Here is a 26976-nt window from a genome sequence, read left to right as displayed (position 1 = left end):
CAATGGCTGCCATCTCCTTGTGGTCGGTCGTCCGCCCGTCCCGAAGAGCGCTGGAGCGTGAGTAAGCCATGGTGGGCAGTAGTGGTGTGGACAGGAGAAAGGGAACGGATGCAGATGACTGCAGCTATGGCCGGCGCAACAGTTTATATAGCAATGGTGGGTGGGCGGAGGGACGGACGTGTGGCGTCGGAGTAGCTGCCTCGTCAATCGCGTATCATTAATGTGGGCGGTAGATGGACGGACGGACGACACTTGTGTCGTTTGAAGGCGGAGCAATTGCCTGCACCGGGAAGCGGGGCAGGCGGTGCTGACTGTTTCAGGCGGAAAGCGTGCGCGGGCGAGGAGATGACTTTACTTGGAGAGGATGACAATGGGGACCCACCAGGTCCATAGCCTCACGTACGCAAGTGCCTCCTTATTATATATAATTTATTTTGCTTCATCCTGGTTTCCTGATATCATGGTCCTACACCGTTGTCAACCTATGTAGTAGTCAATAAACGAGAGAATTGCACAAGAAGCGGCCGACAGCTCGGACCAAGCAGCTCGAGCAGTATTTGTATTTTTGAGGTATGAGCACTGTAGAGTTTTTCAATGTTTAGCCCAGATATTAATTTTTCTCCTTTGAACAACAACGAAAACATTGCTGCAGGTATTAACTGGGCGGGCTCTGGCCCGTCTAGCCTAGGACAGATATCCAGTCCAGATATTTTTTTTCAAGCTGAAAATGGCTAGCCTACTTTCTTTTAGGAATAACCAGGCAAGGTCAAGTTGTTATTCTCCGCCCCGCTGGGCTGTAAATCTTTCCTATGAGAGATGCATTAGGCTTAACAAGAAAATGGGCTTTAAGAAATAATAAATGGGATGTAATTATAAAAACTGGGCAGTAAGTATAAAAAATGCACCAAACACGTGATTACTTTATAAAATATTATTTTTGGATATCGAAAATATTAATTTCATTAATTGTTGCGAGCCCAATGTTTCGTTGGATTTTTATGTAATATAAAGTTATATTGAAATTGTATTTAATTTGACTAGAAATTTCGGGATAAAAATATTTAGGATCCCATCAAAATGTGGGAAATTTTATTGAATTCTGTTTTGAACAGTTGGTTGAAATGTGCTGTACTTTTTACAAACTGTAAATGGGCTGTAGTAAATTCCGTTAGAATTCAAAAATGGGCTACACATTCTTACAAATCTCAAATGGGCTATAAATTCTCTGCCACACACTTCTGGCCTTACTAAGTTGATGCGTCCCCTAAAAAAACAGAGTTGACGCGTATGCAAGGCTTTGTCAACTTATAGTCAACACACGGTTCTAGCAGCAGTGGCCGTTGGATGTCCATCCAACGAATGCCGTGCTTCTTCTTCAATCTCGGATATTCTAGCTTCACCCGCCCAAAAAATGATTCCCCCCTGACATCTGGGGCGCACCGTTTCGGAAGCTGACCTATGGGCCTACTAAGTTGACATACCAAGGGCTTTGTCAACTTAGTCAATATAAATGATTCTAGCTGCAGTAACCGTACGATGTCCATCCAACGGCCGTTGTGCTTCTTCAACCTCTGGTCTTCTTGCTCCAGCCGCCCAAAGCAGCGCCGGTCGTGCCGCCTGCTCCTGCCTCCCATGGCCGGCTGTGCTGCCACGAAGGCCTCACCGCCCCTACTACTCCCACCGCTGGCCAGGCCATCCCTCCACTCACCCACACCCCCTGTTATTCTGCGGTGACGGTAGTGCAGCTGAACCAGTGAACCCTCATACTCCTCTCCGCGTGTGCATCCACTGCCGCGTCTTCCCCGGCTCCGCGTGATCCCCTTCCTAGGCCTCGCCGTCGTCCACCGCCCTGGTGCTCTCGGCGCGGCGTGGTCAATGTGGTCAAGGAACGACTTCCATCGGACGTGGACTCTACGTGCAGAGGCTGACAGCTGGGTCCACGTCAGCCGCAAGGAAGTGCCTCCTTATTACGCGCAAAATAATTATTCCTCCACCTGACAGTGGGGACCCACCGGACGGGCCACCGTATTTCACGAAAAAATGATTCGCCCCCTGACTGCTGGGACACACGAGCTACATCTTCGCATGCAAGGAAGTGCGTCCGGTAAAAAAACGATTCGCCCCCCTGACTGCTGGGACCCACCAGCTACATCTTCGCACGCAAGGAAGTGTGTCCGAAAAAGAACGATTCACCCCCTGACTGCTGGGACCCACCAGCTACACCTTTGCACGCAAAGAAGTGCGTCCGGGCAAAAAAATGATTCGCCCCCCTGACTGCTGGGACCCAGCAGCTACACCTTCACACGCAAGGAAGTGCGTCCGGGCAAAAAAATGATTCGCCCCCCTGACTGTTGGGACCCACCAGCTACATCTTCGCAGGCAAGGAAGTGCCTGACAGTCGGGACCCACCTGGTCGAAGCGTACGTAGCGTTGTCATTCTGGTCGCGAATGTGTACGTACATACTGGTCGATGTAGAGGCGCGCACGTGTCGTAGTAGAGGCGCACACGTAGCATGTACACGTACATACAGCAGCCAGGGTACAAGAAAGAAAATACGGCCACGTATGTGTACATACGGGCAGGGTCTCGAACGCCTACTCGCGCATACGTACGGCCAAGATCGTGTACATGGTTGGGTCAGAACGGAGAAACAACATCGTCATCGTGTTCATGGGGAGACAACGGAATGCGTCGTGTTCATGGGGAGGCAACATAATGCGTCGTGTTCATGGGGAGGCAACGGAATGCGTCGTGTTCATGGGGAGGCAACGGAATGCGTCGTGTTCATCGGGAGGCGACGGAATGCGTCGTGTTCATCGGGAGGCAACGGAACGCGTGGGAGCCAACCGGCTGGGTCGGAACGGAATGCGTGGTCGTGTTCATCGGGAGGGCTTGGACGGAACAGGCGATGGAAATGAGGCCTGGCGTACCGCAGAACGGAGGAAACGGACCTCCTACGATTGAAACGGGGGTCCTGTTGATCGGGAGGGATGTGGCGTACCGCAAAACGGATGAAACAGACCTCCTACGGTCGAAACGGGGGTCCTGTTGATCGGGAGGGGTGTGGCGTACCGCAAAACGGATGAAACAGACCTCCTACGGTCGAAACGGGGGTCTTGTACATCGGGAGGGGTGTGGCGTACCACAAAACGGGACTCCACGAGATACTGTTCATCTCCACCGTCGACCTCCTCCAGCCTCCACGGGCTGCCGTCGACCTCCTCCAGCCTCCACGGGCTCCTGTTCATCCAGCCTCCACCGCGCGCTACTCCACCGGCTACTGTTCAACCACCCCTCCACCATCTACTATTCATCCAGCCCTCCACACCACGGGGTCTGTCGTGGTTTTGTCACGGCAGATGTCCTAGAGAAAGGACTTAGTCGTGGAGCCATCACGACGGGTTAGCTTGAAGGGGTTAAAGCGAACACAAGGACGCAAGAGAGTTTATACTAGTTCGGCCCCTTCGATGAAGGTAAAAGCCTACGTCTAGTTGTGATGGAATTGATGGGGTTTCGATGACTAGGGAGCAAACAAGCTTCGCCTATGTCTCGAGCTGTTGTCTGTTGTCCTTGAACCGCCGCCGGGTCGTCCCCTTATATACACGGGTGACTCCCGTCGGCTTACGGAGTCCCAATACCGGCTCATAGATGTGTCCGGTTTGGTCTCTACTTATTCCTAACTTACAATATAGGTTAACTACTAACGCCGGTTTACGGCTACATGCCTTGAACCGACCATGGGCCTTGAGCCCTCCTCTGTCTTATTGGGCTTTAACATACTTAACTACTGATGAGGTTAACCCGGCCCAGATAGGCCGGTTTACGCCCAGTAGTAATATCCCCAACATTAGGCCCCAGATTGATTTGAACGGGTTCATGTCAATCCTTTTATAAAAACTTCACCTTCAACATCTTCTTATAAATTGGTAAACCGCCATGATGTCATCTTCTCTGATTGCTGTAAGCCGGAGTGACGTCACCTGTCATAACGAAGCTATCCATTATGTTTCTTTGTTTAATAGATCAGCGGAAATCGAGGCGACAGCTCCGTTTTGTGGCCCCTTGATTGTCGCGCCTGACTTATGTTCTTTCGCCTTATAAATAGGACCGAAGGGTCATTTCTTTTCTCCTTCCGTGCCTTCTTCGTCTTCCTCGCGTCGCCAGCCTCGGAGCTCCGCCGCCGCCGTCGACCTCTGCCTCATCCTTGGCCGCTGCATCAACCTGAGCGCATCAGAACACCGCGGCAACCTTCCGCATCTTCCTCAGCTCCGGTAAATCTTCTATCCTTTCCCCCGCAGATCTGGCCTAGGGTTTCGTAGTTCTTTAGTGTTCATCGTCTGCCTCTTGCTCATACGATAGATCTTTGGATGAATCCGCAAGTCTTTACTCTGTGCAATGATAGTTGTTTGACCTTTCGCCTTCACTTATGCATCTCAAACCATAGATCTATATGAACGTTTTGCTCATTGGTTCGGTACTACTCCCTTGAACCTCTAAGTATTTATCTTTTTTCTGAACTTGCTTCAGATCCAATGCTATAAAGAACTCTTGTGAAACCTGTTTCTGCGTACCTGTCCATCCGCAATCTCAGCTTTTTAATGCTTAGATCAGGCAGTTTAACCTTATAGAAAATTTTCCAAACTGGTATATGCCATTAGTCCCCTTGTTGAACCGCCAGATGTTGGTTGCTTCATGAAACTCTGGTTTAGATAGTTCTGTCTCTGGTTTACCAGTGCATATACCAATGTACCTTGATCAAATGAATTTTTGAACCGGGATCTTCTACCTTGTAGATTCCATCATGGCCAAGCAAGTATATGAGTGCAATTGGGTTCCTTCTCGCGTCACAGAGGATCAACTGGACGATTTAGTCCTGATTGGCGCTTTGGGCAGCAAAGATACCATCCATTGGAGGGCTCCTGGCAAAGAATGCCCTCCCACACCTCGAGAAGGAGAGGTTGTTGTTTTCGTAGATCACTTAGCCCGGGGCTTTAAACCGCCCGGTTCTAAATTTTACCGGGATGTCTTAGCCGATTTCCAACTCCATCCGCAAGACACTGGCCCCAACTCTGTTACAAATATGTGTCACTTCCAAGTGCTCTGTGAGGTGTTCTTTCAAGAGGAGCCCACAGTGGAATTGTTCAGAGACCTTTTCCATCTAAACCGCCGTACCGAGTTTACTGATGGCTCTAATACGGAGTTGGGTGGCGTGGCGATTCAGAAAAGGAAAGAGGTCACATACCCTCACGCCAAGCTGCACAGTCACCCCAAGGAGTGGAATCAGACATGGTTCTACTGCAAAGACACCTCCCCTGCTGGTGAGAATCCCTTGCCTGGCTTTCGTCCGGAGCGGCTCAGCAATACACACCCTTTTCCTCAGAGATTGACTGCCCAGGAGAGAAGCAAATATGCTCCCCAACTGTCAAAGCTCAGAGCCTTTATGGCCAACGGCTTAACAGGGGTTGATCTCGCTCGCTGTTGGATATCATGGAGCATACTGCCCCTTAGTCGGCGCTCCGGTTTGATGTGCGAGTATACTGACAGTGTGGATGACCCACTGCGACATTCAAAAATCCAGCTCTCCGATGAAGAAATCACAGAGGCTGTGAATAAGATGCTCAATGAACCGGAACACGTCTGCGCTAGAACCGGCCTGCTTCCCTTCTGCGCCACCAACAAACCGCCAGCTGTAAGACTTTAATTTTTCTCTTTGCTGAATCTGTTATTGATATGTCTGGTCATTGTTTAATATCAGTGTATGCGTAATCAGGGCAATGATCCGTTTTGGAGCAAAAAACTGCCGCAGGAGAAACCAGAAAAACCAGACAAACCGGAAAGAGCAACTCGGCAAAAGACTAAAGCTGTGAAGAAGACTGCCCACAGGAAAAGAACCACTGCATCTTCTAATCCGGCCCCTGATGATGATGTGGATAATCCGGACTTTGAGGTAGAGCTTGACTCACTTGGTTTATTTTTCATGCGTCTTATTGATGATGATATTTGTCAGGATGATGCCGAAGCCAGCCACGCGGATGTTGCAGAGGTAATTATTCTCTCTTCCGATTCAGAAACTTTGCCTTCACAAAAAATCCGCCAGGCAAACCGGAAAGTTAAATTTTCTCATCCTCTTGCTTATTTGGATCCTAAATTTCTTATGAAGACCCAACAACACGAAGCTCGTCGCACAACCCGGCACAGCGGCCAGGTAGTTACCTTCGCCGGTTTACCGAATAGTCCGGTTCGGAAATGCCATTCAGAGGTCTCTAATTTGCTTGTCAGTGCTTGTCCTAAAGCGGGCTGCTTTCGTCAACCTCTTAATCCGTCTAACACCGATTACCAGGTTACTTCCCACTCATCTTCTGGCGAGTCATCGGCGACTCAGCTCCCACCGCTTAAAACGGTGCTTGGGTAAGCTATATTTCTTGTGATGTTTGCAGTACATCGCCTTAGAACATATGCTGTATTTGATTTTATTATTCTTCTTAGGGCTAAACCTAGGCCAAGCAAGAAGGCCCGTCTGGACAAAACGGTCAAAGAAGATGTCGTTCTTGAAGCGGGCAAGACACCCAATGTTGAAGCGGCTATTCCTGAGGATATTCCCAACGATCCACCGCAGCAAGATGATGATCCTATTGCTGAAGAGAGACCTACTGATACCTCAAGTCCTCTCAATCAGCCCACAGGTTCCATCCGGATTGAAAACTCCACCGGTCCAGCAAAACCTAATGACAAGCCAACAGCTCCAATGCAACCCGGCGGTACCAAGGATGATCAGGTTGTCATTACTGGCACTGGCCATACTGAGCCAAGCAATCCTGTCGCTTTATCCAAACATTCTGCCAAGGAGGAAGTTGCTGCCTTTGGCAAAGGCAAGTGGAACGCTGATCTGACGACTTACGCTGCTCTGAACGCCCAAGATATCCATTCCGGCTATCTGAACCGGTTGTATACCAGTCGTGACTATGAAGCCGGTCTGGTTAATATGATGAAAGATAAATATGAGGTAACTTCCATATGCTCCTTCCTGCTTGTATGCTTCCATTCTTGCTGACTCTCCTAGCCCCCAAGGGCCGGTTTGCAATATTCTTTCAAACCGGGACTTTATAAATCTTGATGCTTTGAAATTCGCTGATGTAGCCCCCAAGGGCCGGTTCAACTTAGCGTAGTTAAACCGGTACTTTAAGTAATTGAAACTGCCGCATCAGAATATATATGAGCAAATAGCCATTAGCCCCCAAGTGCCAAGTTGAATACTTGTATTGATCTTGGGACTTTGTAAACACTTGAAAGATGAAGATCGAATATGCATTAGCCCCCAAGTACTAAGTGCATAACTTGTTATGTGATTGGTACTTGAATCCTTATACCGATTTGTTGAAGCATATATCTGTATGCATGCAGGCGGAGCTGAAGACGAAAGAAAACCAAGTCACCGATCTCCAAGAAAACCTGAAAACCCAACAGGCTGAAACCTCCAAAGCAAAAGAGGAATTGGCCAGCGCTTTAAGCGCCATGGAACAGCTTAAGGAGAGCTTCAAGAAGAAGCGGGCGGATTGGGCCACTGAAAAGTCCGCTTTGATCAAACGAGCAGAGGATGCCGAGGCTGCACTTAAACCAGTAGCGGATGAACTGACCAGCATAAAGCGGCACGTGCATGCCATGACTACTGCTATCTTTGGTAAGCCAGCTTGCCTTCTGAATTGGCTCTGCCTTCTTACAGAGTCGCCGGTTTATTAACCCTTTATGGTATTTCAGGGACACACATTGGTCACTTGGGGTCAGATGTGCGGAAGAAATTGAAAGCCGCCTATACATTAGTTGAACAATTGTATACCGGTGCCCAGCGGATCATCTGTACCGCATCTCAAAACAAACCGACGCCCACTTTGATTCAAGATACTCTGATGAAATTGTCGGTGCTTCCTACCCGGGTTGAAGAGCTGAAGTAATCTGCTGCTCGAACCGGTGCAATCAATGCCTTAATCTGAGCAAAAGCCTGGGTGTCGGATTTTGATCCTATTGAAGCGGCTCAGGGCTATCCCAGCTTGAAGGAAGACGGGTCAGAATTTGGTGAAGCGGATCTGCGAGCAATAAACCGGGAGGTACGTCCGCTAGCCTGTCAACTGGCTGATGAAGCAGACTTGTCTCATTATCAAGCCCAATATGACAGTCAGAACAAGCGAATAGCCACACCAATCCATGAATCGGAAAATTTGATCCCTCCAATCCGTAAGCATACTTACGCTCCCGATATTGACCCATCATTGCTGATCCATGATGAAGCTGTTTTTCAAGCATTAATGGGAATCGACTGGACAACTGTGGATTTCCAGCCACTGGGTAGAGAAACGGAAGCTGAAGCGGCGCAGGATGACCCACAACCATCAGGCCGGGTTGGTGACCAAGCTTGAACCGGAAGCCGGTTTTAAAACTGCCTCTCCTTTGCGAAAAACAATTATATTATTATGGGCACCATGTTGCCTTGTAATAGGGTAGCTGATACTTTTGATGTTGATATGCCTTCGTGCATAATTTGTTCTTCCTGTGGTGATGAACTTTCCAAAGCACCTTCTGCAATAAAAAACTCTTCAAGTGCCACCGCGGTTGTACCGTCCGGCGGAATATGATGTCTGCATATATGAAGTCAAAACATCCAAAAAAATTCTTAAGTATATGACCAAATGTTTGTGATACATAATACCTGTCCTCGTTGAACATGAAGTTGGCTTGGCCAATCCTGAAGCGGAGTTTTGCAAACCCACACTGTTGGAGGAGATAACAGCTCCTGTACATATATGACGCTGGTTTACCAGGTAAACCGTGCCAGGTTATAATAAACACTGTGTTACTCCATAAGAGGATGTTAACAACAAGGATCAAACCGGGCAAATAGTCTCCGGATTGACGTGAACTGTGTTCCGTCAATTGATTGGTTAAAAAACTTTGTCGGTTTAAAAAACGCAATAAAAACAAAAAAACCCTTCAAAGAAAAGTGTAAATCAAGTGCAAAGACAAAACCGTTGCAAAAAAAGGTTTTATTTGAGCTGATCAGATGGTGTTACCATGGCCGAACACGACCAAGCTCCCGTTAGGTGTAACTATGGTTCTAGTCAGCCAGGTCCCCAAATGAAACCGTGGCATTTATGCCGATCAAGTGGCATGGTCATGGTTCGGGTTCGACCAAGCCCCCAAGTGATTCTGTGGCCTTAGGCCGATCAAGAGGCATGACTGGTTCAGACATGACCAAGTCCCCAAGTGATCTGGTGGCTCTCGCCTATCAAGAGGCATGGTATTGGTTCGGACACGACCAAACCCCCAAGTGATATGATGCTTTTAAAAAGCAAACTCAAGGGGTAAACCGGAGGCCGCTTTAGAGCAACTCCGTGTAACCTCACATGATATAAAAGAACAGATACCCCGCTTTAGCTGAGGTTCCGGTTTATTATATTTAATCATACTATATACATTGTCATAATATGTACACAAGTATAGCCAATGGCTCAGGTATAGTAAGGCCGAAGATGAGCTATGTTCCATGGCCTGTTGGTCTCCTCCTCTGATGTGCGCGAGTCTTTATGCTCTCGAATATCGATCAGATAGTACGACCCGTTGTGCAGATTCTTGCTGACCACGAAAGGCCCCTCCCAAGGTGGGGATAGCTTATGCATATCAGTCTGATCTTGGATGAGCCGAAGCACCAAATCTCCTTCCTGAAAGGTTCTGGTTCTGACTCGGCGACTGTGATAACGACGAAGATCCTGCTGGTAAATCGCCGATCGGGCGGCTGCGATGTCACGCTCTTCATCCAACCGGTCCAAAGCATCTTGCCGTGCTGTCTCGTTGTCCGCTTCAATGTAAGCCGTCACACGAGGTGAATCATGACGGATATCACTGGGGAGAACCGCCTCTGCTCCATAAACCATGAAGAACGGTGTATATCCTGTTGATCTGTTGGGTGTTGTATTGATGCTCCATAACACAGATGGTAATTCTTCTACCCAACAACCCAGCGTTCTCTGCAAAGGAACCATGAGCCGGGGCTTGATGCCTCTCAAGATCTCTTGATTAGCTCTTTCTGCTTGACCATTGGACTGTGGATGTGCCACTGATGAAACGTCGAGCCGGATGTGCTCCCGTTCGCAGAACTCCTTCATAGCACCTTTGGACAAATTGGTACCATTATCTGTGATAATACTGTGCGGAAAGCCAAACTGGAAAATCACCTTTTTGATGAACTGAACCGCCGTGGCCGCATCACACTTGCTAACAGGTTCTGCCTCCACCCACTTTGTAAACTTGTCAACCGCCACCAGGAGGTGGGTCTTCTTATCTTTGGACCTTTTGAAAGGCCCAACCATATCCAACCCCCAAGTCGCAAACGGCCAAGTAATTGGAATCATTCTCAATTCTTGAGCCGGTACATGAGCACGTCTTGAAAACCTTTGGCAACCATCACATCGTCTGACCAGATCCTCCGCATCAGCATGAGCAGTTAACCAATAGAAGCCATGGCGAAACGCTTTAGCCACCAGAGACTTTGAACCGGCGTGGTGACCACAATCTCCTTCGTGGATCTCACGCAAAATTTCACGGCCTTCTTCAGGAGACACGCAGCGTTGAAAAGCTCCTGATACACTGCAATGATGCAACTCACCGTTGATGATAGCCATGGACTTGGATCGCCGAATTATTTGCCGGGCCAGAATCTCATCCTCTGGCAACTCGCCCCGGTTCTTGTACGCCAGATAAGGAAGCGTCCAATCCGGAATAACATGAAGAGCGGCCACCAATTGAGCCTCCGGATCAGGAATAGCCAAATCCTCTTCACCAGGGATCTTGACCGACGGGTTGTGCAGCACATCCAGAAAAACATTGGGCGGGACCGGTTTGCGCTGAGAGCCCAGCCGGCTTAAAGCGTCCGCCGCTTCATTTTTCCGCCGGTCCACGTGGTCCACCTGATAGCCTTTGAAAGAACCTGCAACAGTATCCACCTCCCGACGATATGCTGCCATGAGTGGGTCCTTGGAGTCCCAAGTGCCAGACACTTGCTGAGCCACAAGGTCCGAATCACCGAAGCACTTAACTCGACTTAGATTCATCTCCTTAGCCATCCGGAGACCATGGAGCAAGGCTTCATACTCAGCTGCATTGTTAGTACAAGGGAACATTAAGCGGAGAACATAACAAAACTTATCACCTCGTGGGGAAGTTAATACGACTCCAGCCCCCGAGCCTTCCAACTGCCTGGATCCGTCAAAATGGATGGTCCAATACGTGTGATCCGGCTTTTCTTCAGGTGCTTGCATTTCCGTCCAATCATTGATGAAATCAACAAGTGCTTGAGACTTAACCGCTGTCCGAGGCACATACTTCAAACCGTACGGCCCCAGCTCTATGGCCCACTTTGCAATCCGGCCAGTTGCTTCCCGGTTCTGGATGATATCTCCCAAAGGAGCAGAACTGACCACCGTAATTGGGTGCCCTTGGAAATATTGTTTAAGCTTCCGGCTTGCCATAAAAACTCCATACACCAGCTTCTGCCAATGCGGATACCTTTGCTTGGACTCGATTAGCACCTCGCTGATATAATAGACCGGTCGTTGAACCGGATGCTCCTTGCCTGTCTCCTTTCGCTCCACCACAATAGCCACGCTGACCGCCCGAGCATTGGCAGCAACATATAGCAGCAACGGCTCCTTGTCAATGGGAGCGGCGAGCACCGGCGGATTGGCCAATTGTCGTTTTAAGTCCTCAAATGCTTCATCAGCAGCAGAACTCCAGACAAACTGATCCGTCTTCTTCAACATCTGATACAAAGGGATTGCCTTCTCACCGAGGCGACTGATAAACCGGCTTAACGCAGCAATCCGGCCTGCCAGGCGCTGAACATCATTGATACACTTTGGTTTAGCGAGGGAGGTGATGGCTGTGATCTTCTCCGGATTAGCCTCAATTCCCCTATTGGACACCAAGAAGCCTAATAACTTGCCCGCCGGTACACCAAAGACACACTTGTCCGGATTAAGCATCATCTTGTATGTTCTCAGGTTATCAAAGGTTTCCTTCAAATCATCAATCAGAGTCTCCTTCTCCCTGGACTTAACCACGATATCATCCACGTAAGCATGTACATTACGGCCAATCTGCTTGTGAAGACAATTTTGTACACACCGTTGGTAAGTTGCTTGAGCACTCTTGAGCCCGAAGGGCATAGACACATAGCAGAAGGCTCCAAAGGGAGTTATAAATGCCGTCTTCTCCTGGTCCTTAACTGCCATTTTGATCTGATGATAGCCAGAATACGCATCCAAAAAACTTAAACGCTCACAACCCGCCGTAGCATCAATAATTTGATCAATACGGGGGAGGGCAAAAGGGTCTGCTGGACAAGCCTTATTAAGATCTGTGTAATCCACACACATGCGCCAGGTGCCGTTTTTCTTGAGGACCAGCACCGGATTGGCAAGCCACTCAGGGTGAAAAACTTCAACAATAAAGCCAGCTGCTAAGAGCCTGGCTACCTCTTCTCCAATTGCCTTGCGTCTTTCTTCGTTAAACCGGCGGAGGAACTGTTTCACCGGTTTATATTTAGGATCCACATTAAGTGTGTGCTCAGCGAGTTGCCTCGGTACACCTGGCATGTCAGAGGGCTTCCATGCAAAAATGTCCCGATTCTCACGGATGAACTCGATGAGCGCGCTTTCCTATTTCGGATCCAAGTTGGCACTGATGCTGAACTGTTTGGACGAATCACCAGGTACGAAGTCAACAAGCTTAGTTTCTGCTGCCGATTTGAATTTCAGGGCCGGATCATGCTCCGTAGTTGGCTTCTTCAACGGAGTCATGTCCGCCGGATCAACATTGTCTTTATAGTACTTCAACTCCTCGGTGGCACAAACCGACTCTGCATAAGCCGCATCTCCTTCCTCGCATTCCAAAGCGATTTTGCGGCTTCCGTGAACCGTTATTGTCCCCTTGTGACCCGGCATCTTGAGCTGCAAATACACATAACAGGGCCGAGCCATAAACTTGGCGTAGGCCGGTCGCCCAAACAGGGCATGATATGGACTTTGGATTTTCACCACTTCAAACGTCAATGTCTCTGACCTGGAATCATGATCATCCCCAAAGGCCACTTCCAGAGCTATCTTACCAACGGGATATGCTGATCTGCCAGGCACTACACCGTGGAATACTGTATTAGACGGTTTGAGATTCTTATCTGCTAGTCCCATACGACGGAAGGTCTCATAGTACAGGATGTTAATGCTGCTCCCTCCATCCATGAGCACCTTGGTGAACTTGTAACCTCCCACCTGAGGCGCCACCACCAGAGCCAACTGACCCGGATTATCGACCTGGGGAGGGTGATCTTCTCTGCTCCATATGATTGGTTGTTCAGACCAACGTAGATAACGGGGTATGGCTGGTTCAACAGAGTTGACCGCCCGCCTCTGAACTTTCCGGTCTCGCTTGTCCAAGCTAGTGGTGAAGACATGGTACTGCCCATTACTCAACTGCTTTGGGTTGCTCTGGTAACCTGACTGTTGCTGATGTTGGTTGTAACCACCCTGGTTGTTCTGACTATTTTGACCATTATGTCCGCCCGGATTACCATTGAATCCTGAACCGGAACTTCCTCCACCGTAACCCGGCCCGGATCCTGAGCCACCGCCAGATTCGTGATCATACCGGAAATTATTAGAATTCTTGAACTCCTGCATAATAAAGCAATCCTTCCAAAGGTGGTTTGCTGGCGCCTCCTTCGTCCCATGTCTTGGACAGGGCTGGCTTAGCAGATAGTTTAGGCGGTTTGGGTTAGGGTTGGGCGCTCCATTACGATTTTTCGGTCTACCCTTGCGTCGCTGGCCATTGTCCTGTGCGTTGGTATTAGCCACAAAGTCCACGTTACCATCCGCTTTGCGCTTGCCTCCACCACCATTGCCTGCCCAGTGATGCTGCTGACCTTTGGAGCTGCTGTTCTTCTTCCCTTTCCCTGTCTTGTCATCATCAGATTCGGGATCCTTGGTACTATCAGAATCAGCATATTTCACCAAAGCGGCCATGAGGGTCCCCATGTCGGTGCAATGACGCTTCATCCGTCCCAACTTCAGCTTCAGGGGCCCAAACCGGCAGTTGCCTTCTAGGGTTAATACTGCGGTGTCAGCGTTGATGCGGTCTGAGGAGTGCAACACTTGTGAAACCCGGCGCACCCAATGAGTCGTTGATTCTCCTTCCTCCTGGACGCATGCAGCTAAGTCCACTATCGACATAGGCTGTTTACAGGTATCCTTGAAATTGCTGATAAACCGGGCTCGTAATTGGGCCCATGAACTGATAGAATTAGCCGGCAAGCTTTTTAACCAAGTACGGGCCGTTCCTTCAAGCATCATGGTGAAGTATTTCGCACACGCCGCGTCATCCACATCAAGCATCTCCATGGCCATCTCATAGCTCTCCACCCATGTCTCTGGAGGTTGATCCGCCGTGTAATTCGGTACCTTGCGCGGGCCTTTGAAATCCTTGGGCAGGCGCATGTTGCATAAAGCGGGGATAAGGCAAGGCACCCCCAAAGAACTAGAAGTAACACCAGGTTCAGTCAAGGTGGTCGGACGAACCGGCGTGAGCTGCCGAGCCTGATGCTGTGTGGCTAACTCGGCCTCCCTGCGCGCGCGGTCCCGGTCCACCACTTCCTGAGCGTTATCAGCACCACCCGCCGGGTTGTTGTCACGGGGTGCCCCACGTCGTTCATTACTCGACACTGCTGGTTCATCCATATGTCTGCTATAGCTCCGGCTTGGACGGGGGGTCGAGTGGATCCGGTCGCGGCTGTACGAGTATGCTTCCTGTTGGGCCAAAGCTGTCCTCAGAAGTTCCTTGACCCGTCGCGTCTCTACTGCCTGCGGCGAGTCACCTTCAATTGGAATGGCCTCCAGCCGTGCAGCAGCGGCAACAAGATTGTCCATTGGGTTGGAGTAGTGACCCGGAGGTGTTAAAGCAGCCTGAGGTATAACGGTGTTTTGACGAGGCGGGTCCATCTGACGAGGCTGAACCGGTGCACCGGTCCCAGGGGCTTCTGCCCGGTTTCCCTCCAGCGGATTGCCGGCTCTTGGTCCTGGAGTGTTGAAAAGGTCTCTGGCCTCGAAAACCGGGGGTAAGCGGGATCGGTGCTTCCTCCTCATGACTTCATGCGACGCGCTCTGGTCCAACATAAGCCTGTAGGCCTGTGCGTCTAAAGCGGCCCGCTCTGCGGCCATCCTGGTGTCCTCAGCCGCCAGATCCGCCTTGGCCTGGGTGATCTGTTCCTTTACCTTTGCAATCTCCGCGTTGTGAACGTCCTGATCCGGCGGATTAACTTCCGCCATAAGCACAGCCAACGCATCAAATAGTTCTGATAGAACCTGAGCCGGCGGGCGCACAGGGCCTCCTGCCCCGGCAGCCGTCGCCGCTGCTGAACCGGAGATCGTTGCCGCAGCTGTCGAAGAATGAAGTGCTGCTTGTGTTCCGGCCATGAATATTCCAACCCGGTTGGGCAGATCAGAGGGGTCCGGAATACTGTCGCCATCGGAACAGCTCCCAATCCGGCCATCTTGTAGCTGATAAAGAGATTCGGTTTCTCCGGTCGAAGATTCGTCACCGGAACAAACGACGGTCGCGCCGCGAAATTCCGATCCGTCCTCATAACTCCCTCCATGGATGACTCCCACGAAGGCACGCTTCATGGCCGGTTTAACCCGGGCGGATCGCGCACGCTGAGCCGTCTCGACGAGGTCGGTGCAGATGTCCGGCTCAGGGCCCGGTTCGCCGATCTTGCCAATGAAAACGTGAATGCTACCAAAGGGGACCCGGTACCCGTACTCAATTGAGCCGGCCTCGGGGCCCCAGCCTGCGTCGTCGATGTAGAGCTTGCCGCGACGACTCTTAGTCATCCGGCCTACAACGTAGCCCTCGAGTCCTTCAAAGCGGCCCTCCAAGAACCGGAAACCATCGTGCGATAGCCCCACGGTGGGCGCCAACTGTCGTGGTTTTGTCACGGCAGATGTCCTAGAGAAAGGACTTAGTCATGGAGCCATCATGATGGGTTAGCTTGAAGGGGTTAAAGCAAACACAAGGACGCAAGAGAGTTTATACTAGTTCGGCCCCTTCGATGAAGGTAAAAGCCTACGTCTAGTTGTGATGGAATTGATGGGGTTTCGATGACTAGGGAGCAAACAAGCTTCGCCTATGTCTCGAGCTGTTGTCTGTTGTCCTTGAACCGCCGCCGGGTCGTCCCCTTATATACACATGTGACTCCCTTCGGCTTACGGAGTCCCAATACCGGCTCATAGATGTGCCCGGTTTGGTCTCTACTTATTCCTAACTTACAATATAGGTTAACTACTAACGCCGGTTTAGGCTACAGGCCTTGAACCGACCATGGGCCTTGAGCCCTCCTCTATCTTCTTGGGCTTTAACATACTTAACTACTGACGAGGTTAACCCGACCCAGATAGGACGGTTTATGCCCAGTAGTAATATCCCCAACAGGGTCCTATTCAACCACCCCTCCACGGGCACCCCTCCACCGTCTACTGTTCAACCAGCCCTCCACACCACGGGGTCCTATCATCTAGAGGCAACGCCACCACTCACTGTTCATCCACCCCCCCCGCAACGCTCACTGTTCATCCAATCGATCATCTTCAGTTAGCAGCAGTAGCAAAGGAATTGCTCGATCGGGTTCAGTTAACAGCCATCGATCGATCGCTCGGGTTCAGTAATGCGTAGCTTGCAGTGCAATCGCTCGGGTTCAGTTAGGGCCCAACGCCTCGCTCACGTTCAGTTAGAGCCAACGCCTCGCACACACGCGCGTACGTGTACGAGAGAAACGCGCATCGCTCGGCCCCCGACCTCCCACCATAACCGGGAACTCCCCGAAATTTTCCTCGCCCTCGCTTCTACCACGGTTTTTCCGTCATGGATGGCCCAAAGAATGTCATGCAGCTGCGTCTCCAGCCCGCCCTGGACGAAAAACCTATTTTCTGTCATGATTTTTTGTCATAGAAGTAGGAGCCCACCACATCTATGATGATACCGGGTTTTGTCAGAATTATCGTCATAGAAGTCTCATATGTATGACAGAAAAAAATTCATTCGGCCCAAAATGTCATGGATGTGTCTTTTTTGTAGTGTTGACCGTGATATAAACCGGTATGAGTCATTCAACATCTTAGTGATATAACTTGTCTTGCACTGGAGAACTTGCAAGCCAAAGTAATTACCCTTTTAAAGAAAGCAATATATAATATAAAAATATACTGGATGGATTTCACCTGATATGTTAGGCCAGTAATTATCCACCGCGGAGTTGATGATCACCACAGTGAAGCTGAAATCAATTATAGATGAGTCGGCCGCAGGAACAGACAGATGAGTCGGCCACGGCGTTGTAAGCCGGTGTGGACGAGCAAGTTGTCCTCCTCGTTGTAAGCCGGCGTGGACGCGTGAACCGGCTGCGAGAGTGGATGGGCGAGTCGTCCATGACGTTGTAAGCCGGCACGGATGAAAGAATCGGTCGTGGTATTGAAAACTGAAAGTGCAACTATCCCTAGGTGGTTTTGGTAATTCAAAGCAACATATAGCTCATTGAGCTAATGCTATTCCAAGATGATTATTTCAGGAAAGCTCAATGATTGGCATGGCATGGATGTGAAAGTGGAACCCTCAAAATGCTAAGGACAAAGGATTGGCTCAAGCTCAAAAGCTCAAGACTCTTCATTTTATATTTTAGTGATCCAAGATCACATTGAGTCTTTAAGAAAAGCCAATACTATCAAGGAGGGATGAGGTGTTGCTTAATGAGCCTTTTGCTTCATGTGCTTAGTGATATGCTCCAAAACCCTCAACTACTTTCCCATATCCACATATGACCTAAACCCTAAGCCAAACTCGGTCCTACCGATTCTTTCTATCCGGCGCCACCGAGTTTCACTTGTCATAAGCCACTGCCAAACCCTAGCAAATCGGTTCTACCGATAGGGATCTCGGTCTCACCGAGATGGGATTGCAAACTCTCTGTTTCCCTTTCGTAACTTTTCGGTCTCACCGAAAGAGCGAATCGGTCCCACCGAGATTGCAATGTAAATTCAGTGTTTCCTTTTTGTAACTTTTCGGTCTCACCGAAAGAGCAAATCGGTCTCACCAAGTTTGCCTGACCAACTCTCTGGTTAGCTTATTACCAAAATCAGTCCCACCGAGTTTGTGTAATCGGTCTCACCGAGATTACGTTATGCCCAAACCCTAACCATATCGGTCCTACCGAGTTGCATGTCAGTCCCACCGAAAATCTCTAACGGTCACTAGGTTTACCTTTTCGGTCCGACCGAGTTTGTTGATTCGGTCCCACCGAGATTGGAAAACTGTGTGTAACGGTTGGATTTTGTGTGGAGGCTATATATACCCCTCCACCTCCTCTTCATTCGTGGAGAGAGCCATCAGAACACATACACAATTCCAACTCATATGTTCTGAGAGAGAACCACCTACTCATGTGTTGAGACCAAGATATTCCATTCCTACCATATGAATCTTGATCTCTAGCCTTCCCCAAGTTGCTTTCCACTCAAATCTTCTTTCCACCAGATCCAAATCCTATGAGAGGGAGTTGAGTGTTGGGGAGACTATCATTTGAAGCACAAGAGCAAGGAGTTCATTACCTACACACCATTTGTTACTTCTTGGAGAATGGTGTCTCCTAGATTGGCTAGGTGTTACTTGGGAGCCTCCGACAAGATTGTGGAGTTGAACCAAGGAGTTTGTAAGGGCAAGGAGATCGCCTACTTCGTGAAGATCTACCACTAGTGAGGCAAGTCCTTCGTGGGCGATGGCCATGGTGGGATAGACAAGGTTGCTTCTTCGTGGACCCTTTGTGGGTGGTTGCTTCTTCGTGGACCCTTTGTGGGTGGAGCCCTCCGTGGACTCGCGCAACCGTTACCCTTCGTGGGTGGAGCCCTCCGTGGACTCGCGCAACCGTTACCCTTCGTGGGTTGAAGTGTCCATCAACGTGGATGTAGGATAGCACCACCTATCCGAACCACGGGAAAAACATCCGTGTCTCCAATTGCGTTTGAATTCTCCAAACCCTTCCCTTTACATTCTTGCAAGTTGCATGCTTTACTTTCCGCTGCCAATATACTCTTTGCATGCTTGCTTGAATTGTGTGATGATTGCTTGGCTTGTCCTACAATAGCTAAAATCTGCCAAGAACTAAAATTGGGAAAAGGCTAAGCTTTTATTTGGTCAAGTAGTCTAATCACCCCCCTCTAGACATACTTTCGATCCTACCAAAACGGCACAGACACGAGCGAGTTGGCCGCGGGCGCGGTAAGCCGAGCGAGTCAACCGCGTCATGTTGATGTAAATTGCGCACGCCCGTTCCTTGGGCAGTATGGTACAGACAAACGCTGGTATAGAATGTTGCCAACTCATGCTCCATACCCGCGGTATAAACATAATTGTCCTCTGTACAAAAAATACAGCAGGGCGGAGCAGTTGTTTGTCGAAAGAAATCAACATGTACTTAACAAAATATATAGGATAAATATCACCTGATTTATTTAGGCGACAACTCCATATGCAGACCCGGCGCCCCATAGTATTTGACCAGCTTTGTTGAGCGGCGTTGTTTTTGTATTTTATCTGCAGCTGCTGGAGCGTGGTCCGTGTACCCGCCGCCTAGCAAGGCATGCAGCCCCCTGCCATGCCCGTAGGAAGCACTCATACACACTTCCATCTTGATGTTCGACCTTCAATGGGCCGGCAGCGTATGGTATAGAGAAAATTTTCTAATATGGCCATGTTGATCTTGGCGAGAAGCTGCCGGTGGCTCAACGTCAGGCGGCTTGGCGCACCTGCCAGGGGAGCAGTACTGGAAACGGCCGTGGCCGGCTTGAGGCGGCACAGACGACCGTCAATCAGTGCGTGCCCCATATTCGTAGTATAACAATAATTTCACCTGCATATAATACACCCTAGGGCAGTGTAACAATATTTAGAGGAATTAAAATGTACTTATAAAATATATAGGAGGGATAGCATCCGGTTTTGTTTTTGCTAGATGAACACAGCTGCTGCAGCAGTGGAGGCACGGAGGCAGAGGGCGGGGGAGACGCCTGTGTGGGAGACCGTGTGGGTAACGGCTGACAAGGTAGGGTGCCAGGCCAGTCTGCGGCCAGTGGCGGCAGAGGCGCTCGCGGGCGATGGCCGAGTCATTCTCTAAATTGTAGAGTTTTTTAACAATCCTGTTCGAGTCCTTCTCCAGGTCGTAGCTACTCCTCCCTTTTTTCACGCGTTACGCAATTGTAGCCAGCCAATCCAATAATTTCCTTGTTCTTTTCCCGATCTACTAGTACTCAAACAGTACTATCCTTTTTTACAGTATTAGTGGAAGTGCTTGGGGGCTCTTTGGATTTGACTCGGGCTTCAGGCCTGAAAAATTAGTGGCAATGACTGATTTGACGTATACGCCGCTAGCTTTGCCTCTACTGTAATGATTTATCCTTGGGAGCAACAACCATCAAAGTAACTCGTAGTGGGTCAGTATGTCTGGATTTAAGCGCGGGAAAATAGACCTCTGAATTGGATTTAGGAACGTACACCGAGCCGTCAAATCTGTCGAACTCGGCGACTTGTATCTCATACTCCCTCCATTCCACAATGTAGTGCTTCCTCTATCCCCGTGCTTCAACTTTGACCGTAAATTTAACTACCAAGACGGATTGCGGCGGGAACAAAAAATTATATCAGTGAATTCGTATTCGAAAGAAGTTTTCAATTATATAATTTTTTCTCCCGTCACAGTTGGTCTCATTGGTTAAATTTATGGTCAAAGTTGGACCTCGGGAAGCGCGGACGCACTATATTTTGGAATGGAGGGAGTATCTCGTACCGATTGATTTCGGATACGAGACTTCAACTTGCAGCGGCAGCAAAAATTAACCCGGCCTCGACGAATCATCTGGTCGTGTGCGCTGGCGCCTAGACGCAACCCTAATTTTCTCTTGATATTAAATCTTGTATATGTAGCTTTGACTGTTCATCGGACGTCTTCTGCGCCGGCTCTTTTTCATCCAACACATCGCGAATTTCTCAATCCCAGAAATAGATCCCTCCAAGAACTCAACACCACCGTGTGCCGGCCGGGTCATACCGCGGGGTATATCCCCGACAGAAACCGAGAGCATCGTCAAGCCTCCTCCTTCTTCAAAGTGGTATGTCCTTTGACATGTACCTAGGCATGAGATCAGATTGTTATATTTCTCCTCCCATCATATTTCAGGAGGGGCACACGGCAAACCGTGTCCAAATGCCCCGCTAGCCGAGCATCAGCTAATCCAGCTCCGGGCTCGTCAAGCAGGATGAGAGCTGATACGGAAGCAATGCCAGATCAACCTCCTCATGAGGATTTGAATGACGTATGTGTCACGAATTCCGAGGTGGAGAGCGTGATGAATCATCGACGACTAAAAGAGGCCATGCGCGCCCCAGTTTTTTCTGAGCAGGAATTTACTGCCCTCAGCTCCGTGGATGCATATATACGAGCCGCTCGGGATGGACTTGCTGGAGTTACTCAACTATTTTCAAAGGATATGCAGGTAATAGTTTGTGCAAATTTAATAGATATATGCCAGTAGCCCCCAAGACTTGAAGCAGTTAGGCCAACTGATTTAGGGATTGTTATGACTGCAGGCTCTCAGAGAGAAGAACAACGCGTTGTCCCAGGAGCTGAAATGCGCCAGACAAAGTTGAATGCTGCCACCACAAAGCTCGAAGAAATGAAGAAAGCCACATGACCATTGATCAAAAGAATAAACTCGAGGAGGAAAAGGATAAATAAGCCAAAGAGATAAAGGTCTTAAAGGCCCAGTTATCGGACGTGCAAAAAGAGAATAAGAAGTTGAAAGGTGGCATATTCGGTATGACCTTTTGAACCATCCAAGGGACACATAGCATCCCCTAATTCGGATCGTCATAATGCTTTTGTTGCAGTCTGTTAACCGAGCGTCCTAAAGAAGAAGTATTAGGATTTCGAGGCGGCGTGCTAAAAGAGTTGTCCGTGGTGCATGAGCGGGCCTGAAAAGCCATGAGAAGTATGGCTAAAGCTTTATGGCCGTCTGATGCCCCTCCTGAAAGTATGGAGGGGTTGGCGAACCTGTTCAAAAGGTGTCCGACGCCATTTTGAGCTATGGAAGGCGTCCGCATGTCGGGAAGGTGCACGAGAGGCATGGGCGATGGTGAAGACGCGCTACACTGGGCTTGATCCGAATCATATGGCCCGAGTTGGACCTCAAGGACCAGACGGGAAAGAGATTCACGTGAGTTTGGTATATGACCAAGTGAAGATAGCTGCGAAATATTCGCAAGAAGATTGTAGCTTAGACAGTCTTATAGATGACATAGATAAGGAGTGTCGTTCAATTCAATGTATCAATGTACTTTACCATCAAACTTATCTCCAATGGAACATGTCAAAATTTGTCATCGCAGGCCTCCGGCTTCAACCATCGAACCAACAAGTTGGAGTGTTTCCGGATACCATGTTGGAATGTAATAAACATTCATTATGTTCGGAAACCAGGCAATCCAGTCATATTGCTCAAACAGACAAAATTTGTTGGGTGAGTTATGTTATATTACTATTTAATGTAAGAAACATCTTCTAGGGAAAATAGTTCCGTTAAGGGTTCCTTTCCTTGGGTTGGCATGCTTAATTATGCATGCCTAGGTTTTGATCCGAATTACGGGGAGCCTATCCCGTATTTGTTATAAGAACTACATAAACATAAACAATCTATCGTTGCTTGCCGGCCAATTATTCTCTTAAGAATGCTAGCTTTCATCTTCACCCATCTGAGGTACAGATCCAGATTACCCGATTGTAACAATCGCAGAGGTACTCCCTTTACACCCTAGCCAAACAATCGGGGACATAAGGTATAAACACAGGAGCAAGGCAACCCAGCTTGGCAAAAACTTAAGTCGTAGAGGTGCATATAATGGCAAAAGATGAATAGAGAAAACGATGTAAACCACAAAAGCGACAAGCTTTTGGTAAGAAGCTTTGTCAAAGAAGCCCTCAGCTATAATGGGGTGTATACATTTAAAGATGCTTACCCCTAATAGTTTGGTAGATCCGAACAAACCCTGGGATAAAAAGGAAAAAATAAAGAAGGATAGGAGAAAAAGGAACCTAGTCAAAGAAGAATAAAAGGGAGTTTGACCGAACTATCCGTAGAATCGTCGGAGCCGAGCAACATTCCATGGATTGGGCTCAAGGCGATTATCCGATGCATTACGAAGGCAATAGGCTCCTCCTGTGAGAACTTCATCTATGATGAAGGGGCCTTCCCATTTTTGGTTTAAGGTTATCCTTCTTCTTCTCCGGGAGATGCAAGACAAGCTCGCCGACGATATATGTCTTGGCCCGCACTTCTCTGCTTTGGTATCATCTGGCCTGCTGTTGGTAAAATGCGGATCGGGCTTGTGCAATATCACACTCCTCTTCAAGGCCGTCTAGGTTGTCATGCCGATTGAGCTCGGCTTCTCGCTCTTCGTACATGCGCACTCGAGGCGAGTCATGAATAATGTCGCAGGGCAAGACAACTTCTGTGCCATACACCATGAAGAAAGGTGTGTATCCGGTCATTCGATTAGGCGTAGTCCGCGGCCCCTAGAGCACGGAATCAAGTTCCTCAACCCAGTGCTTATCTAACTCCCGTAGGGAGCGCACCAGTCTGTGTTTAATGCCGCTCATTATCAGGCCATTGGCCCGTTGAACCTGACCATTAGTTTGAGGGTGGTAGATGGATGCATAGTCGAGTTTAATGCCTAAGTTAGCACACTAGTTTTTCACCTCAACGGCTGTAAAATTGGAGCCATTATCAGTGACGATGTTGTACGGAACACCATATCGGTGTATCACGCCGGATATAAAGTCAATCACTAGCCTTGCTTCAGCCGTTTTTACTGGTTTGGCCTCTATCCACTTAGTGAATTTATCCACCATAACCAGTAAATGTTTCTTTTTGTGGCTTCCCCCTTTAAGGGGTCCGACCATATCAAGCCCCCAGACCACAAAGGGCCAAGTAATGGGAATTGTTCTTAAGGCAGTGGGAGGCATATGGCTTTGATTGGCGAAAACCTGACATCCCACACAATGTTGGACAAGGGCTTGTGCGTCTGCTCGGGCCGTTGGCCAGAAAAAGCCTATCCGGAAGGCTTTTATTAAGAGGGCCCGAGCTATGGTGTAATGGCCACCCAGACCAGCATGTATTTCAGCCAAGAGTTTCCGTCCCTCCTCTTCAGAGATGCACCTTTGGAGGACTCCTGTAGTGCTTTTCTTGTATAGTTCACCCTCGTGAACTTTGTAGGCTTTAGAGAGCCAAACAATGCGGCAGGCCTCGTTTTAATCATCAGGAAGTTCCTGCTTATTAAGGTAGGCCAGGAAGGGTTTGGTCCATGGAGCAATAACAGCCATGATCTCATGAGCAGAGGGTGTTAATTCGGTTTCGGAACCCTCGATGATATCTATTTTGTGTTCGGCTGATGGGGGCGCGATTAGGTCCGCACTGGCATCTCCGTTGTCGTCCTGTCATACCACGAATGGCTTGAAGAGCCTTTCCACAAAGGTATTAGTCGGGACTAGATCACACTTGGCACCCATTCGAGCGAGTATGTCTGCTACCTGATTACTGTCTCGAGCGACGTGATGAAATTCAAGCCCGTCGAACTGAGCCGATATTTTTAATAGGGCGTTTTGATATGCCGCCATTTTTGGATCATTTGCGTTGAACTCTCCATTTACCTGAGATATTGCGAGGTTTGAGTCGTCGCGCACCTCTAGGTGTTGTATGCCCATGGAGACAGCCATGCGGAGGCCATGTAGAAGTGCCTCGTATTCGGCTGCGTTATTGGAGTCCGTATACATGATCTGCAACATGAAGCAGACTGTGTCCCCCATAAGGGATGTCAAGATGACGCTAGCTCCCAGTCCGGCTAGCATTTTAGAGTCATTGATGTACATGATCCATTTGGAGTATGAATTGTACTCTTTGGGGAGCTCGACTTCTGTCCACTCGGTGATGATGTTGGTCAGCACCTGAGATTTAATAGCTCAGCGTGGCTTGTATGTTATTTCAAACGGTAAGAGCTCAATGATCCATTTAGCTATGCGGTCGGTGGCGTCCCTGTTATTTATAATGTCATTAAGTGGTACTTCGGATTCCACGTGATCGAACACTCTTTAAAATAGTGATGGAGTTTTTGGGATGCTATAAAGACCGCGTAAGCTATCTTTTGGTAGTGAGGGTATCAGGATTTGCATGGTGTAAGGACCTTCGATATGTAATACACTGGTTTCTGTATGGGAAATTTATGTCCCTCTTCCCCTCGCTCAACGACGAGTACAACGCTCACTACCTGGTGAGTTGCAGATATATAAAGCAACATAGGCTCACCAACACTTGGGGCGGCTAGGATTGGGTTGCCTACTAATAAGTTTTTTATTTATTCCAATCCGGCTATAGCCGCATCCGTCCACTCAGAGTTGTCGGTGCGTCTAAGCAGCCTATAAAGTGGTAATCCTTTTTCTCCTAATCTAGAGATGAAGCGGCTCAAAGCTGTCATGCACCCTCCTAGTTTTTGGACCTGCTTTAAGTCTGTTGGTATGGCCAGTTGTGACAAGGCTCGGATTTTGGCTGGTTTTGCCTCAATTCCTCTATTGGAGACAATGAACCCAAGTAGCTTTCCGGCTGGCACACCGAAAACACATTTTTTAGGATTGAGCCGTATGTCGTATGTTCAAAGGTTGTCAAATGTGAGGCGGAGATCGTCCACCAATGATTCGACATGTTTAGTCTTGATGACCACGTCATCCACATATGCTTCCACTGTCTTGCCGATTTGTTTTTTCAAACATGTTTGAATCATGCGTTGGTAAGTGGCACCAGCGTTTTTAAGCCCAAAAGGCATACTGTTGAAATAGAAAGGCCCGTACGGGGTAATGAACGCCATAGCAACCTGGTCGAAATCCTTCATTTTAATATGATGGTATCGGGAGTAAGCATCAAGGAAACATAATAAGTCGTGTCCCGCGGTCGTGTCAATAATCTGGTCAATGCGGGGCAACGGGAAAGGGTCTTTGGGGCAAGCCTTATTGAGGTCTTTAAAATCGACACAAAGGCGCCAAGATATATCCTTCTTCGGCACCGTGACCAAGTTGGCTAGCCAATTCGGGTGTTTGATTTCTTTGATGAACCCTCTCGGGTAGTTTGGCTAGCTCTTCCCCCATACCTTGTCGTTTGGGTTCGGAAAATCGCCGCAACATTTGCTTGACTGGTTTGAACCCTTTGATTATGTCGAGGATGTGTTCGGCCAGTCTGTGTGGGATCCCGGGCATGTCCGAAGGGTGCCAAGCAAAGATATCCCAAATTTCATGTAAGAACGCGTGTAGGGCGGCGTCTACCGTCGGATCCAGTTGTGCTCCAATGGACATTGTTTTATTAGGATTCGTCGGGTGCACTTGAGATTTAACTATTTCATCTGCTGGCTTGAAAGAGGTGGATTTAGGTCTCTTATCGAGAATCACATCATCCTTGTCCATCGTGGATCGCAGGATGGTTAGTTCTTTGGCCTCAAGGGACAAGGATGCGGTTTTCTTTTTGGCGCGGAGTGCTTTATCCGGATCACTTATAACTGTGATTATTCCGTTGGGCCCTGGCATTTTAAGCTTCATGTACCCGTAATGGGGTATGGCTTGGAAGCGTGAGAAAGCGTCCCGCCCTAAAAGGGCGTGATATCCACTATTGAAGGGAGCCACGTGGAAGAGCAACTCTTCAGACATGTAATTCTCAGGTGTGCCGCATACTACATCCAGTTTGATTTTCGCCAAACATCGTGCTTCTCAACTGGGGATGATGCCTTGAAAGGTGGTACTGCTT

This window comes from Triticum aestivum, chromosome 2A (assembly GCF_018294505.1).
Source record: "Triticum aestivum cultivar Chinese Spring chromosome 2A, IWGSC CS RefSeq v2.1, whole genome shotgun sequence".
Lineage (NCBI taxonomy): Eukaryota > Viridiplantae > Streptophyta > Magnoliopsida > Poales > Poaceae > Triticum > Triticum aestivum.
The sequence above is the reverse complement of the archived record's forward strand: the minus strand, read 5'-3'. Positions refer to the sequence as shown.